Here is a 12947-nt window from a genome sequence, read left to right on the forward strand (position 1 = left end):
GTGTGTGTGTGTGTGTGTGTGTGTGTGTGTGTGTGTGTTGTGTGTGTGTTTTAGTGGGGCATACTTTCAGAATTCCTTCCAGTTTGCCTCTCTCCCAGCTACCTCTCTCCCCCGCCCTGCCCAAGCCCCCTTGAGAAATCTTCACAAAGCAGGTCCAGGGTTATAGATTTCAGCTGCTCCTATGTGAGGTACTAAAGCCATCTTTTGAAGCTGATCTGATCAGAAATCTCCACCTCCTCAGCTGCTGGCTCCATGATCAGGATGCCTGAACTGTCTTTAGTGCATCTGTCATTTTTTTAAAAGGCTTCTTCCACTACACCTCCCACTGATATCCTTCTCTCTCTCTCTCTCTCTCTCTCTCTCTCTCTCTCTCTCTCTCTCTCTCTCTCTCTCTCTCTCTCTCTCTCTCTCTCTCATTTTAGTCTTTACACCTCCAGCAGGACAAAGTTTGTGTTGTTACATTCACAACCACTAGTGGCTGACTAGCAAGCAGAGAGCGCCATCCAGGGAGCCAGGCTAAAGGGGGTTAAAGCTATACCTAGCATAAAAACATGACTTTCTTCCCCTAGTCACAGACAACATGCACATTGCTGTCTTCTGAAAATGCTTTGTTAAATTGGCTCACTGCTGCTCTTAATTCAAGCACCCGTGCCTATCCTGGGAGGGTAGTAAGAACTGCTAGCAAGTCATTCATCAGACAGAGACAGAACCTAGGGATCTACAGGGGGGGGCAGTGTGTGTGTGTGTGGGGGGGGACAACAAGGGTGCAAGTACGCACATATGTTGTATATGTTTTTTTAAGGCATCTCCAGGACGGATTTGGTTTCTCTGGCTGACTGTCCTGCTAAAAGACCTCCCTCTTCCTTGAGAAGGAGGAGCCAAGAAAGAGATCCTTGAATCTCAGAACACAGGCCATTTCTCCAAGAGCCAGCACAGCCTCAGTGGCAAATAACGCAGCTGTTAAGTTCCCTTTGAGTCTCTGGGTAAAGACGCCTGTGTGTGCAGAATCCCCAACACATACACCAAGGCACAGTGCCCTGGCGCTGGGATCCTGCAGCCCACTCCCCAACGCATTTCTCCCTCCTTTCTCTGCTACCCAGCCACACCTCCGTCCCCTCTGCAGTCCTTGCCTGGTAGCACCCTGCGCCCGCCAGAAGAGGTGGCTCACAAGTGGAGCCTTGGGGAAGACCCCAGGGATTACCAGGAAGAAGGGTAACCAACCGTGAGAGGAGCCCAGTGGGTGGAGGTATCTGGCTTCCCAGCAGCGCTGCTTGCTTTCCGGGTGGACTTAGCTCTTCGCGCCCTGAATCCTCGCAGCCCAACACTGTCCAGGGTGCAGCATCTCTCCCCGCAACCCCCAGAAGCCTTTTCTTCCTCTGGCAATCTACACTGGCAGGAGGGGACCCTCACGCCCAGAACCACCAACTGCCCGAGCAATTTCACTCTCAGAGAAGCACCGATACCCAGAAAATGTGCAGGCACGAGCGCGCGTGCACACACACACACACACACACACACACACACACACACACACACACACACACACACACACACAATTCAGAAGCCAATCTTTTGGCTTAAACGAAGGGAATCACTGCCATGGGAACCGCAAAGGGAACAGCTCTGGTCTCACCGAGGTCTCTGCTTGCTGGGGACTAGCTCCTACCTGGGCTGAGCCTTGTGGATGGATTTCCTCCCCAGGTCCGGCACGCCGCCGCCGGGGAATCAGGCGCGCTTGTTCCCTTTTGAGACTGCTCGCGATCAGGAAGAGGTCGCTCCCATCCTGGGGCTGGAAGCACAAAGCCGGCTGACGGCGGCTCGACTCCTGAGCAGCGCCGGGCGCGAGCAGCAGCGGCGGCGGCGGCGGCGACAAGCAGCGGTGCGCGCGGGCGGGAGGCGGCGAGGCCGGCGGGCTGGGAGGGCCAGGGCCGGGCGGCGCGCGCGCTGCGCTCCCTCCCTCGCTCCCTCCCCTCCCTCCCGCGCACCCCGCCCGCCCGCAGCCTCGCTGTGGCTTGCACGCGCCAGGCCCGCCGCGTCCTCCGGTCTCGCGCCTCCACCGACCCCTCGAACCACCTCCGAGTGCCTTGCGGGAGCAAGAGCTAGGCGGTCGGCGGTTGCAGCTACCGAGTCTCCTCAGCTCTGCTAGTGGCTGGATTCCCCCGCCGCGGGGCCCCCCGCAGTGCGTATGAGCTGTGCAAGCCAGTGCTATCTCGCACCCCGACACGCGCAGACCCGTGCTGCTGCAACTTTTCTTTTGAACCTCGCTAGACTGATCCACAGACAAACCGACCCCTAGACCCCTATCAGAAACTCGCCTACTCCCTCCTTACTCCTGAATTTGCTACTCCGGACACATTTTTTTCCCTCCACGGTCTAGTCCTCTGCTAATGGAAGCTTTCTTTTAGTAAAGGGAGTCAGGGGTTGTATGACCGATTTTGTTTTTTAAATCCTTACTCTGTGTTTCACCTTCATATTTATATATGAAGAAATATATGCTAGCTACTAGATGTTGCGGGTCAAACACAGCCGAGGAAGGGGTTTCCCCAGAGGAGAGCTCTGAAAAAAAAACCTCCAGGTGTTGCTATTTCCCTCACACCTTGCGGCTTACAGGGGAATAAAGACCAAGAGACTCTTTAGTGTGAATGTTGTGCGGCTTTTAAACTACAGACAGGAGTAAAAAAAAAAAAAAACCTGAGCATTCAGACTGAGTCAGGAAAGACCTAATGCAGCAATCGACGAACCATTCATTGTCCTTTCCAAGAGAAGCCCTACCATTGCCAATACATCACTTCCCCATAATTAATAAAGGAGCATTGCAGCAGGCCCTTTTGCTCGCAAGACAGCTCATTCATCCTTACAAATCCTTAATGACTTGGCAGGATGAAAGGCTAGACCCACTGTGGAGCTCAGTGGCTCCCAAACCTGTCAGCCCATCAGACGCACATGAGAACGCAGACTCAAGTAGATGCTGTAGATAAAAACTGCCGAAGACTCTGAGGTGTTAGCTCTCAAGCAGAGCTCCAAATCTGTGCGGGGCGGAGAGTACAAGTCCTTTGGTAGCATTTGCCCCTCATACTTACACCCAGCTCTGTCAGGCCTTAAGCAAAGAGAGATTAGGGCTCCAAGGACCAGTCTGACTCTGCAGCAAAGTGGTAGGCTTTCTCTGGACACTTGTCAAGGACTCTCAACCCTGACTGCCCCCTAGTCCTGCAGGGGAAGTTTTTTAAACCCCAGGGAGTAGGCCACACCCCAGACCAGTGAATTTTCAATCTTTGGTGTGGAACCCAGGCATAGGTGATTGGTCCACACCTGGGCTCATGACTTTGCCTGCTGGATAAGAATCACAGCTCTGAGCTAGTGTGCTTTCGGTATGGGGTGGGTACGCATCTCCTGGTGACTTGGTTTCCTGTTCAGGGTAGGGCTTCCATTTCTAGGAAAGCTCACTTGCCATGCTGCCCTCCCTCCGAGGGAAGACTTCACCTTATACAGCGAGTGTGAGTGGGGTCCTTCTATTGCTTATGGACATGACACTGAGCTTGGCAGGGCATTCTCCAAGTTGCTTGGAGTTCCCGGGAATCCTTCCTGCCCAAGGATGCATTCCACTCTTTGCTGGGTCCAGGGTTTTTTTTCCTGGAAACCCCACTGCCATCCAGGTAGACTTCTGTTAGTCTGCACAGACTACTGACACATGGAGTGACACAGTAGGACCCTGTCACTCAACTAGAGTATGTCCTTTGCTAAAAATTGCTCTAGAGTCCTGACTTCCAGGGAGAGTGAGAGACAGGTATGTGGCCACACTCCAGGATAGGGGTTTCAAGCAAAGAGTGACTGCTTCTAAATGACACAGGGGACATGGTCAAATATGGGGCACCGGGGTTTGTGTGAAAGTCAGTCCCCACTCTCTGCTCAACTGTGGAGAATGTCCTGACCATTGGTTAGATGTGGGTCGGGGATTCGATGGGGAGGCCTGGTGGCACTCAGAGGAAGGAGAGCAGGCTACCAAGAAGAGACTTGATACCCTATGAGCATATACAGGAGGAGGAGGTCCCCCTCAGTCACAGTCATAGGGAAAGGAAGGGAGGAATGGGAGGATAAAAGGGATGGGATAATCATTGAGATGCAGAATAAATGAATTAATAAAAAATAAAAATAAAAAAACTAAATGACGCAGAGAAGCCTGTAGCTAAAGACTCCACTCCGTTCGTAGGGAAGAGAATAGAAGCAATGAAAGAGAGAGTGGAAAAATGGAATAGAAACATGGGTGTCCATTGGGATAGATCTTATGGCAAGTGCGGGAGTCAGATTTGCTGTTATGGGCTGCCTAGTGAACATATGCTCTGGTTCTCTTGAAAGTGTAAGTACTTTGTAACATAAGGTGGCAATAGTGCTGTTCTTTTTAGGGTGCCCCATGGTACCCTAAATCCATCTTGTCAGCATCGGAGAAAGTATTAAAGTGTTATCCTGTCCTTTATTCTTTTCTTCTTGAATTTGATAGGTTAATTTTGATTCTTGGAGAAAACCTACAGTAAGCGCTTAAAAAATAATCTAGACTCACTAAGAGACAGCCTCTTGTCTAGTTGATTTGGCACTCAGTTTGATTTGGCTCAATATGTGAGCCCCTAAGTTTCTTTGTCTTTCATTTCTCATTAAAGACAACTTTATAATGTTTCCAATGCCCTAAGGCAGTTTAAACCTTTTGCTCCCTCCCTCCTAAATGTCATACATGACTGGATTTTTATTGCAAGAATTATCAAGGTCTGTATCACCTGCTCAAGGCTGTGGGAGACTGCAGCTGTAAGGAAGTGGTGAGGAGGCTGCTGCAGGCCAGAACTCCAGAAAGAAAAAAAAACTGTAGCTATGTAGGTGGGGATTTTTTGTTCCAACAACAAAACTCTTTTCTAGTGGCCATTTCTACTGGTATCCTCATATATTGATGACTGTATTCTGCTCTTTGGACTTGGGGTCTCACATATTAGGTTCCACTATATTGAGAGCTAAAAAAGAGTGTGGTACAACCACTCAGGGAATTGCATAGAATTGTTTCTGAGAGTTGATGCATCGTAAGGCTTTCTTGAGTTATTTGCTAGAAAACTTTTGTTGGGACCTTCAGCAAATTCATTACAGGACAAACTAAGTAACATGTATTAGATCCAGGTTTGTATCCAGTCTTATTGAAAGAAGATATCAAGAGATTTATATGTTTTATTTAGTACTGTGTTGAAACCCACACTGATTCTTATTATAGAGAGAACCAGTACTGCATTATATAGTTCTTTTTATTTTGACCCGGCTTACCTAGGCTAGAAATGCCACTCTTCTTTCCGTTGTGTGAAAACATCCTAGTAGAGACTTGGAGAGGAGAGAGATAAGAGCCCAAAACAAGAGGCGAGAGAGAGAGAGAGAGAGAGAGAGAGAGAGAGAGAGAGAGAGAGAGAGAGAGAGAGAGAGAGAGAGAGAACTTAGGATTGTTTTGGCTGTTGCTTGCAAAACTTCAGGAGACGCTGCTAGAGAGAACTGCTCCAGGGAGAGCTTCAAGGCTTTGGACTCCAGTTGAGGCTTCAGGGTCCAGCTGCTGCTCAAGGTCCCAGCAGCAACTTGGGTGGGATTGCTGGTTTGCTGAGGTCCTGCTGACTCTGCCAGGAGAATCGGTCCTCGGAACTGATATCTTTTAAGGCGGTATTATTGTGTTCTTTAATCTCCTTTTTCATTGTTTGGGTTAGTCGGGTTGCACTATAAAGTTCTTTTTGCTTTGACCTGGCTTACCTAGGCCAGAAATGCCTCACTTTCTTTCCATTGTGTGATGCTTCCTTAAGCCTGTCTGTTAAGTCCTGGTCCTCCCGGTCTCATTTATACTCTGTCAGCCTTCACCACTTACTTCATTCTGCTTTTTCTTAAACTCAGTCTCATAAGGATTTCTGAATAAGGAGAAGGCTTCACAGTACACCAGGGTGTCCAGAGCAGGCCACAGGAGCGAACTCCCCTGCCTAAGAACATCAGGTGAACACAGAGCAGCATTGTTTTCTTTGACGCTGACTGAACGCGGGGCTCTTTGCTTTGGGGATGACTGTGAGGACTCTGTGTTGACATCCGGTGCTTTTGTCCTTGAGTCTTATTCTTGCAGTTGGGAACACTTCTCTGCTATCTTTTGACTTGCTGGATACCAGTCTAATACCCTACCAAGTGGTGGTTTGTGTTGGTGCACACAAAGCTTCACAGAGTAGCTTTCCTGGTGGACTGGTAGAGAGAATCCTCCTCCCTGTGTCCCATCACTGAGGGACCGCCCCCCCCCCAACTTCCTTGGGTGAGACAGTGAAGTTGTTTCTGATTTAGGAGCATCAGGGGCCTGCAACTTTACATTTGAGAAACCCTTATTCAAAGGCTGGAGTTAGCCAATGATTTTATTTTTCAGTATTGTTTTGTAGCACACCAAACAAACATCTAATTCATATTCTGCAATTTTGGCAATGGTAACTCAAAGGCAGAATCATTGTCTGAGCAGAAAAGAATACATCTCTGGTTAAGGTCCAATGCTTGGGAGTCAGAGCACCTTCACTGGACTCACAGCTCTCTTCTGGCTCTGGGATTTTGGAAGTTTCCTTCCTAATCTCTGGAAGCCATATCTTGTCACAGAAACCAGAACTGGAAAGTATCTTTCAAAGCTGTAGGAGGTAGGAGTTCAAAGTTTAATGCACTCAGAGGAAGGACAGCAGGCTACCAAGAAAAAATTTGATACCCTATTAGCATATACAGGAGGAGGAGGTCCCCCTCAGTCACAGTCATAGGAGAGGGGAGTAAGGGGAAAATGGGAGGGAGGGAGGAATGGGAGGAAACAAGGGATGGGATAACAATTGAGATGTTATATGAATAAATTAATAAAATATATTTAAAAAACAAAGCTGTAGGAGAGAATAAACTGCATATAACATGCTTCGCAGAGTTTCTAATCATAGAAGTAACTCAACAAAACGACATTTGCTCTTATTGTTGGGAGTGACGTGCTAATGAAATCATAGTCACATAATACAACATTAAACAATTAGTTCTACAATCAAGATATTTCATTTTTTGCAACAACTATGGACCTTTCACAGAATCCTCCACAGTGAGTAAACCAGGGGAAGGTAGGCTTTCCTTTTCTGCAGAAAAAGGAAAGAAGCCACCTGAATGCTCTAATTTTATAAGGACTCAGTGTGGGTGTATTTATTGATAACATTCCTTTGTTTTTTATAGCTAGGTATCAACTTGATATCATCTGCATTAAAATTTCGAGTTTCAAAAAGAGCCATCTGAAATAAATCTGAATAAAACTCTAAGTTTGTTGCTGATGCTAATGTTATCCAAGGAGACCTCATTTGCAGGATGAAAACATCTTTCTTCACTGAGTTTGCACAGACTCATTCCAACATCAACTCAAAGACTCTCCAACATAGGGCCTGAGGATGAGATGGGGCCCTCATGATACTCTCTACCAGGCGGCCCTTTCTCACCATTCACTCCGGAAGTCCTGTCCCTGACAGATTATCCATCAGCTATCTTAATAAATCCATTTTCAGTTGCTGGCTGCAGCTTACAATCTTCTGAGAACTGCCAGCCTTTTAGATCTTACGACAACCCACGATAGCTCCCCTCAAAAGTGAAAACAACAGAGAGACTGGACACTGAAGTAGGATAAATTTTGGGATGTCTTAACGCACAGTGATATCAACGCTGGTTCTGCTACCAATGGGCGAAGTGCTCGGATAACAAGCCACGTGTTCTCATCTTACGAACTCAGACTCACGCTGTGTGATTTAAGGACACAGTGGTCATGAGCAAATGGAGTTCAGAAGCTAAAATCTACTCCCTCATCTAAATTCAACTCTGCCACAGAAAACCATGACTATCTTTGGAATTGTTTCAGCATCTCCTGGAATGTACAGCTAAACGAAATAGTAAGTCATTTGAGCAGGCACCGAGAATATTTGCAGTCTATAATTTAATTTTGTATGAGATTATTATGAATTAGCCCAGGGGAGCTATGCTTACTTTTGTTTTATATATAGGGGGAAAACACAGAAGTTGTTGTTGTTGTTGTTTGTATTTTTCATTTTTTGTTTGTTTTGCCCAAGCCTGACTACATATACGTACTAACTAGATAGATTGTTTTTGTTTTAGATTCTCTTGGTAGTTCTTATACTCAGTCAGGACTAAAAAAGCATTGGCCTAGTTTAAGTCAGGAATGTATACGTAAAAGGCCCCAAGTCCCTAGCACAATGTGTCTTCTACTTTGTGGCTCTACTGAATATTGATACTTAACAATACAAAACCAGAAACACTTTTGGAAACTTAAAACAAGCATGTGCATGTTTTATAGCTTTTCTGTTTTTAAGAGGCAGGCACGGATACTGTCATTTGCCTTATAAAGACACATAAGCAAATTGGAGTATCCTTGGAGGAAGGCTCAATCCACGAGTAGAGGATATAAGTCTTGTGGACTGTTCATCACTCCCAGATCCTTGCAAAGTTTTTAGTGCATGACAGATAAATCAATTGAACGGATAATGTTTACTGCAAGGGGACTGGGCAATGTGGAAACATGGCTGATTTTAAGTAGAAGGCAACTTAACTCTTTGCCCCCTGTCTATCCAGTGCAAAGTGCAACTTAATTGCAATTACTTTCTTGTCCCTTCAGTACAGATCCTGGTCAGCAACTGGCAGAGTCACCATATCCACACTCGCAGTCCTGGCTGGCCACCTGCTCTGTGATGACAGACAGATTGTCTGTGACGCTGCAGGAGGCTGAAGTGACAGAGATGGCAATCTGAGCCAGCTGCAGGCCTGAGTCTGTAAACTGACCCTGTCAGTTACCTTAGGAATTACTGATAAGCTGTCATTTGGTTCAATTTATAAACAAGTCAGAGGAATTCCTATTGTGTATGTTAACACTAGTTCATTGGGCAAATAGTTATAAATATTAAGATTGAAGTTTTATTGCTCTTTTAGAATCAAGGAATTTTTGATTGTATTCAAAGTCATCAAACAATTCATTAAAGAGAAAAAAATAGCTGGGAGGACCAGAGAAAAACAAACCACAGTTCATGGTAGTCATTTCATATGTTTTAAAATTTTGTTACATTTAGTGTGTATGTGTGTGGACATGTGCCAGAGTGTGCGTGTGTAGGTCAAGGTCAAACAACTTTCAAGAATCAGGTTCCTCTTTAATCCTGTATGACTCAGGGATTCAACTCAGATTCTTAGTCTTGGTGACAAGTACCTTTCCCTACTGAGCCATCTTGCTGTCCCCAGTCTTTCATGTCTTAATGCAACAAATGCTTCTGAAGACATATTATGGGCCAAGGACTTTAGATACTGAAGAGATGGCAGGAAAAACACAAGTAAAATATAAAACTCTTATTCCATTCTAGTGTGGACAAATGACCAACAGGAACAAAATTAGGAAATGAACATGTCTTAGGTATCCTTTGAAGCCAGGCAAGGAAAGCAATTAAGTTAAAACATGCAATAGCAAGTTTGGGGAGAGGGTACTAAATTAGGTAGCCATTTATAAAATGAATTTCTCGTTGAGACTACCACCACCTTTTCAAGTTCCCAAATGATGAAATGACACAGCATGATATTTTGCTTTGTAATTTGTTTCTACCATGTACTGACATTCTTTCAGGCCCACCTCAGGGTCAGTGAGTTTTGTCAGGGCAGAAGCATGGCCGTGTAAATTCGCCTCTGCATTCAGAATGTAGTCAGAGCACACAAACCTAAAATGTATAGCAAAAAGACAGACCGGCTGGCTGTCTCCAGAGGCTGCTTATAAAATGATTATGTTTCTTCTAAGTTAGTCTCCCTGCAAACTCCTAAGTGCCCTTTTGGATTTACTTAATGAGTATGATTTAATTGTTGCATACAGTGGGTATCAGTGTGCTCCTGCTGTGTAGGTCCTGGTCAGAGTCAACAGCTTTGGCAATGAAGGAAAACCTGCTATGTCAGCTAAGGATGGATCAGAGCTGTTTTTCACAGGTGCCCACCACACCGTTTTCTTTCCCTGTATTCTTCTCTTTAATTATATAGTACCTGGCACAGTCACAGACATAAATATATATACACATACATGCATATGCACACACACACACCATATGCACATAAATCTCTTCATACAAATGTATATATTTTTATAAAAATACACAATCATGCACATTTTTGGTCCTTAGCTATAAACAAATATTCAATTATTGAAAAGTTACTAACTCAAAAGTTGCGAATTTACGTTGAAATACAAGCTTATTTTTCATTTTTTACTTAATATCATGGGCTTTCATTGTTAGGCTCTTTATATACTTAATTTCAGTTCTAATTAAAAATCTCATAAACTGAAACAGAGTGTGCCCCCATGAATATTCTATGTATCAAAGCATAAAATCAACACATTAATTTTGTTTCATTGGCAAGTTTTTAAGATACTTTTAAGATTCATGTAAAAAGTAAAACAAAACAAAAATCCTGAGTGTAGAAACTGCTCAAGAAAAGGCAAAGTTTGGATGGAAAAGTATTCTGTGCTTCCAAGTAGGAACCTGACTCAGATGATCAATATATAAATATAAGCTGAATAAACTAAGCCAATTAATGGGCTCTCCCTGCCTCATTACACAGCAGCGGAGTAGAAATTCACTGTCTGGAGTTTTAATCCATTCTGGGAAAAAATGGTAAGTAATCACTGAGCCCAGAGCCATGGACTAAATTCTATGGTTATTAATACAGCACATTTGACACCATTCCTGACCTCTAGGAACTGAATCTCACAGATTAAAGAGAACCATGGTTTTCTGAAGAAGTAAGTGCTATAGTTGTGAACACATGTCTTGATGATGTGTTGGAGATTAGTTAAAGTGGATAATGAGATGGTTTTCAAACAAAGGCCCAAGCAGAACACTGTGACTATTTTCTTCCTCTGGTTCAACTATTGGCAGAATGCCACCACATCCCAGACCAATAGTTCTCCAAAGTCATGTTTTCATTGTGAAGAGAATCATTTTGGATGGTTCCAGATGAGACACATATGAATTCTATGATGCTGCAAGGAAAACAGTCCCTTTTAATATTATCACCCAAGGTCGGGGTGTGGGTGAAGGCCTGAATTCCCAGGCGAAGGATCCTTCATCAATGAGATGATGAATGGTATTAATAAAAATCAGACAGACTCTGGACTGCTTTTATGACTGTGTTTAAATTCTCTGCGGACAATCCACCCTCCCTTATTCTTTGAACGGTAGATTTACTGTCTTCTTTTTGTGCCCTTGTGTTTTGAAGAGGGTAAAGGAAGCTAAGAATTATCTGGTCTTCCTCCTATGATGTAGAACGAACCTGATCTTGCAGGCAGGTGGAAAGATTGCTTCCTAGCCACTAGACATTTTAATCCACTATGTGGAAAATATAAACAGAGCTGAGGTGGGAAAAGTATGTGCTTTATTGAAAATCCCTTCTAATCACAAGCAATTTACCACCACGTTAGAAATAGGCGAAGTCAGTGAAATCTGAGCCAAGTAACAGCATTTAATCAAATCATCTCCTGAGCCATATGTATATACCCATCTATAGATCCATCCACAGGAGGGCATTGTTTTGCTAAGAGCTGTCCAACAACTAGTTGGATAACAGGTTCAGAGACACAAATCACTTAGTGTGATTTACTATGCATGGTTCATCATTTCTTCTGATACATTTTTATTATGATTCAACATTAAAATAAACCTATGCCTTCATCATTATGAAAAATGTAGTGTCTATACAATGCCGATTCTATAAAAATTATTATAAAACGTGCTTATATGAAAAGCACACATTAAATTTTCACATTTATCCCATCATGCGAGGTAATCTTTAATTTGTATTTAAATAAGTGCACATCACTAATATTGATCAATTAAAACTGTGTTTAATTCATTGATATCAGCTAATTTAAATACATAAAAGTTCTCTTTATATATGTATTAGTTACTTTGCCTTCGCTATGATAAAATATTATGCCCGGGGCCATTTGTGAACAAGTTTGTTTAGGTTTACATTTCTAGAGGGTTAAGAGGCTGTGGCGGGAAGGAGGCACGACAGTGGGCAGGCACAGTGGTGGGAGCAGGAAGCTGAACAGTTTACACTTATAACCACCAACAGGAAGCAGAGAGTGAACAGGCAGGGGCGAAAAGCTTGTAACTATCGAAAACTCCCAGCAGTGGCGTGCTTCCTCCAACAGTCTTGCAAGAGGTCTCAGTAACCGGGGGTCAAGTGTTCAGGTATGGAGGGGAGGCCTTCTCGTTTAAATCACTGCAGTATATAAATGTGAATGTTATTTGTAAACATTTTTTTCCTGTAGGAAAAAGCATCTCGTGTTAAAAAAAAATCAGAGCAAATACAAGTTTGCATTTTGTAGAAATTATTTTGAATTTGGAGACCACTGCCTGCTACCTACTCGATCACAGGTAGAAGTGGCTATTTCATTTACTCTTGTGAGTGACTCTTAAGCAAAGCACTGAGCTAGATGTAAATTCATCAGTGAAGCAAGGGGCTTCCGCCACGCAGAGGGAATGAGTAAGGAAGTATAGTCTACAATCCATTACTTTTGAAAATACTAGAGTAAGTAGCAACGAGCGAGTCCAGAGTGAATGTTGATGTTTTCCAAAAGAGAGAGCCAACAACCCTTTTTAGGCGACTCTGCAAAGCTGTGAACACTGCCTGGGAATGGTCTAGAAGAGGAGAGTGAGCGCAGGGTATTGGCTTGGAGACAGGAAGCATCAGAGCGAGGGCCCTGGGATGACAAGGTGCGGTGGAGAAAGTAAAAGCAAGTTAGAAGGTGTAAGGCACACAACGCAGGAGGACCATGGCTGCTGACGTGGCTGTAGGGAGGTGCGGATAGAACGGCTGGGAAGAACTCACAAAACTTGACCACTTCTGCCTGCATCACACTT

General features: G+C 44.3%; 1 protein-coding gene across 5 annotated transcripts in view; it reads right to left on the reverse strand.

The window, feature by feature from the left end:
• The window catches only part of SLC8A1 (solute carrier family 8 member A1), a 361990-nt gene that overhangs the window by 291136 nt on the left and 57907 nt on the right, over positions 1-12947 (reverse strand). For 2 of the 5 annotated variants that reach the window (XM_084792250.1, XM_084792246.1), the window contains exon 1: positions 1667-1889. The exons of 1 other annotated variant lie outside the window; for it this stretch is intronic. The gene's annotated coding sequence lies outside the window, so the exon portion shown is untranslated. Of the gene's footprint in view, positions 1-1221; positions 1357-1666; positions 1890-3080; positions 3210-12947 lie in introns of those variants that run through there. 2 more of the 5 variants (XM_084792247.1, XM_084792248.1) reach the window with 2 other exon arrangements.

The sequence above is a fragment of the Acomys minous genome, assembly GCF_964271855.1.
Source record: "Acomys minous genome assembly, chromosome: 8".
Classification (NCBI taxonomy): domain Eukaryota; kingdom Metazoa; phylum Chordata; class Mammalia; order Rodentia; family Muridae; genus Acomys; species Acomys minous.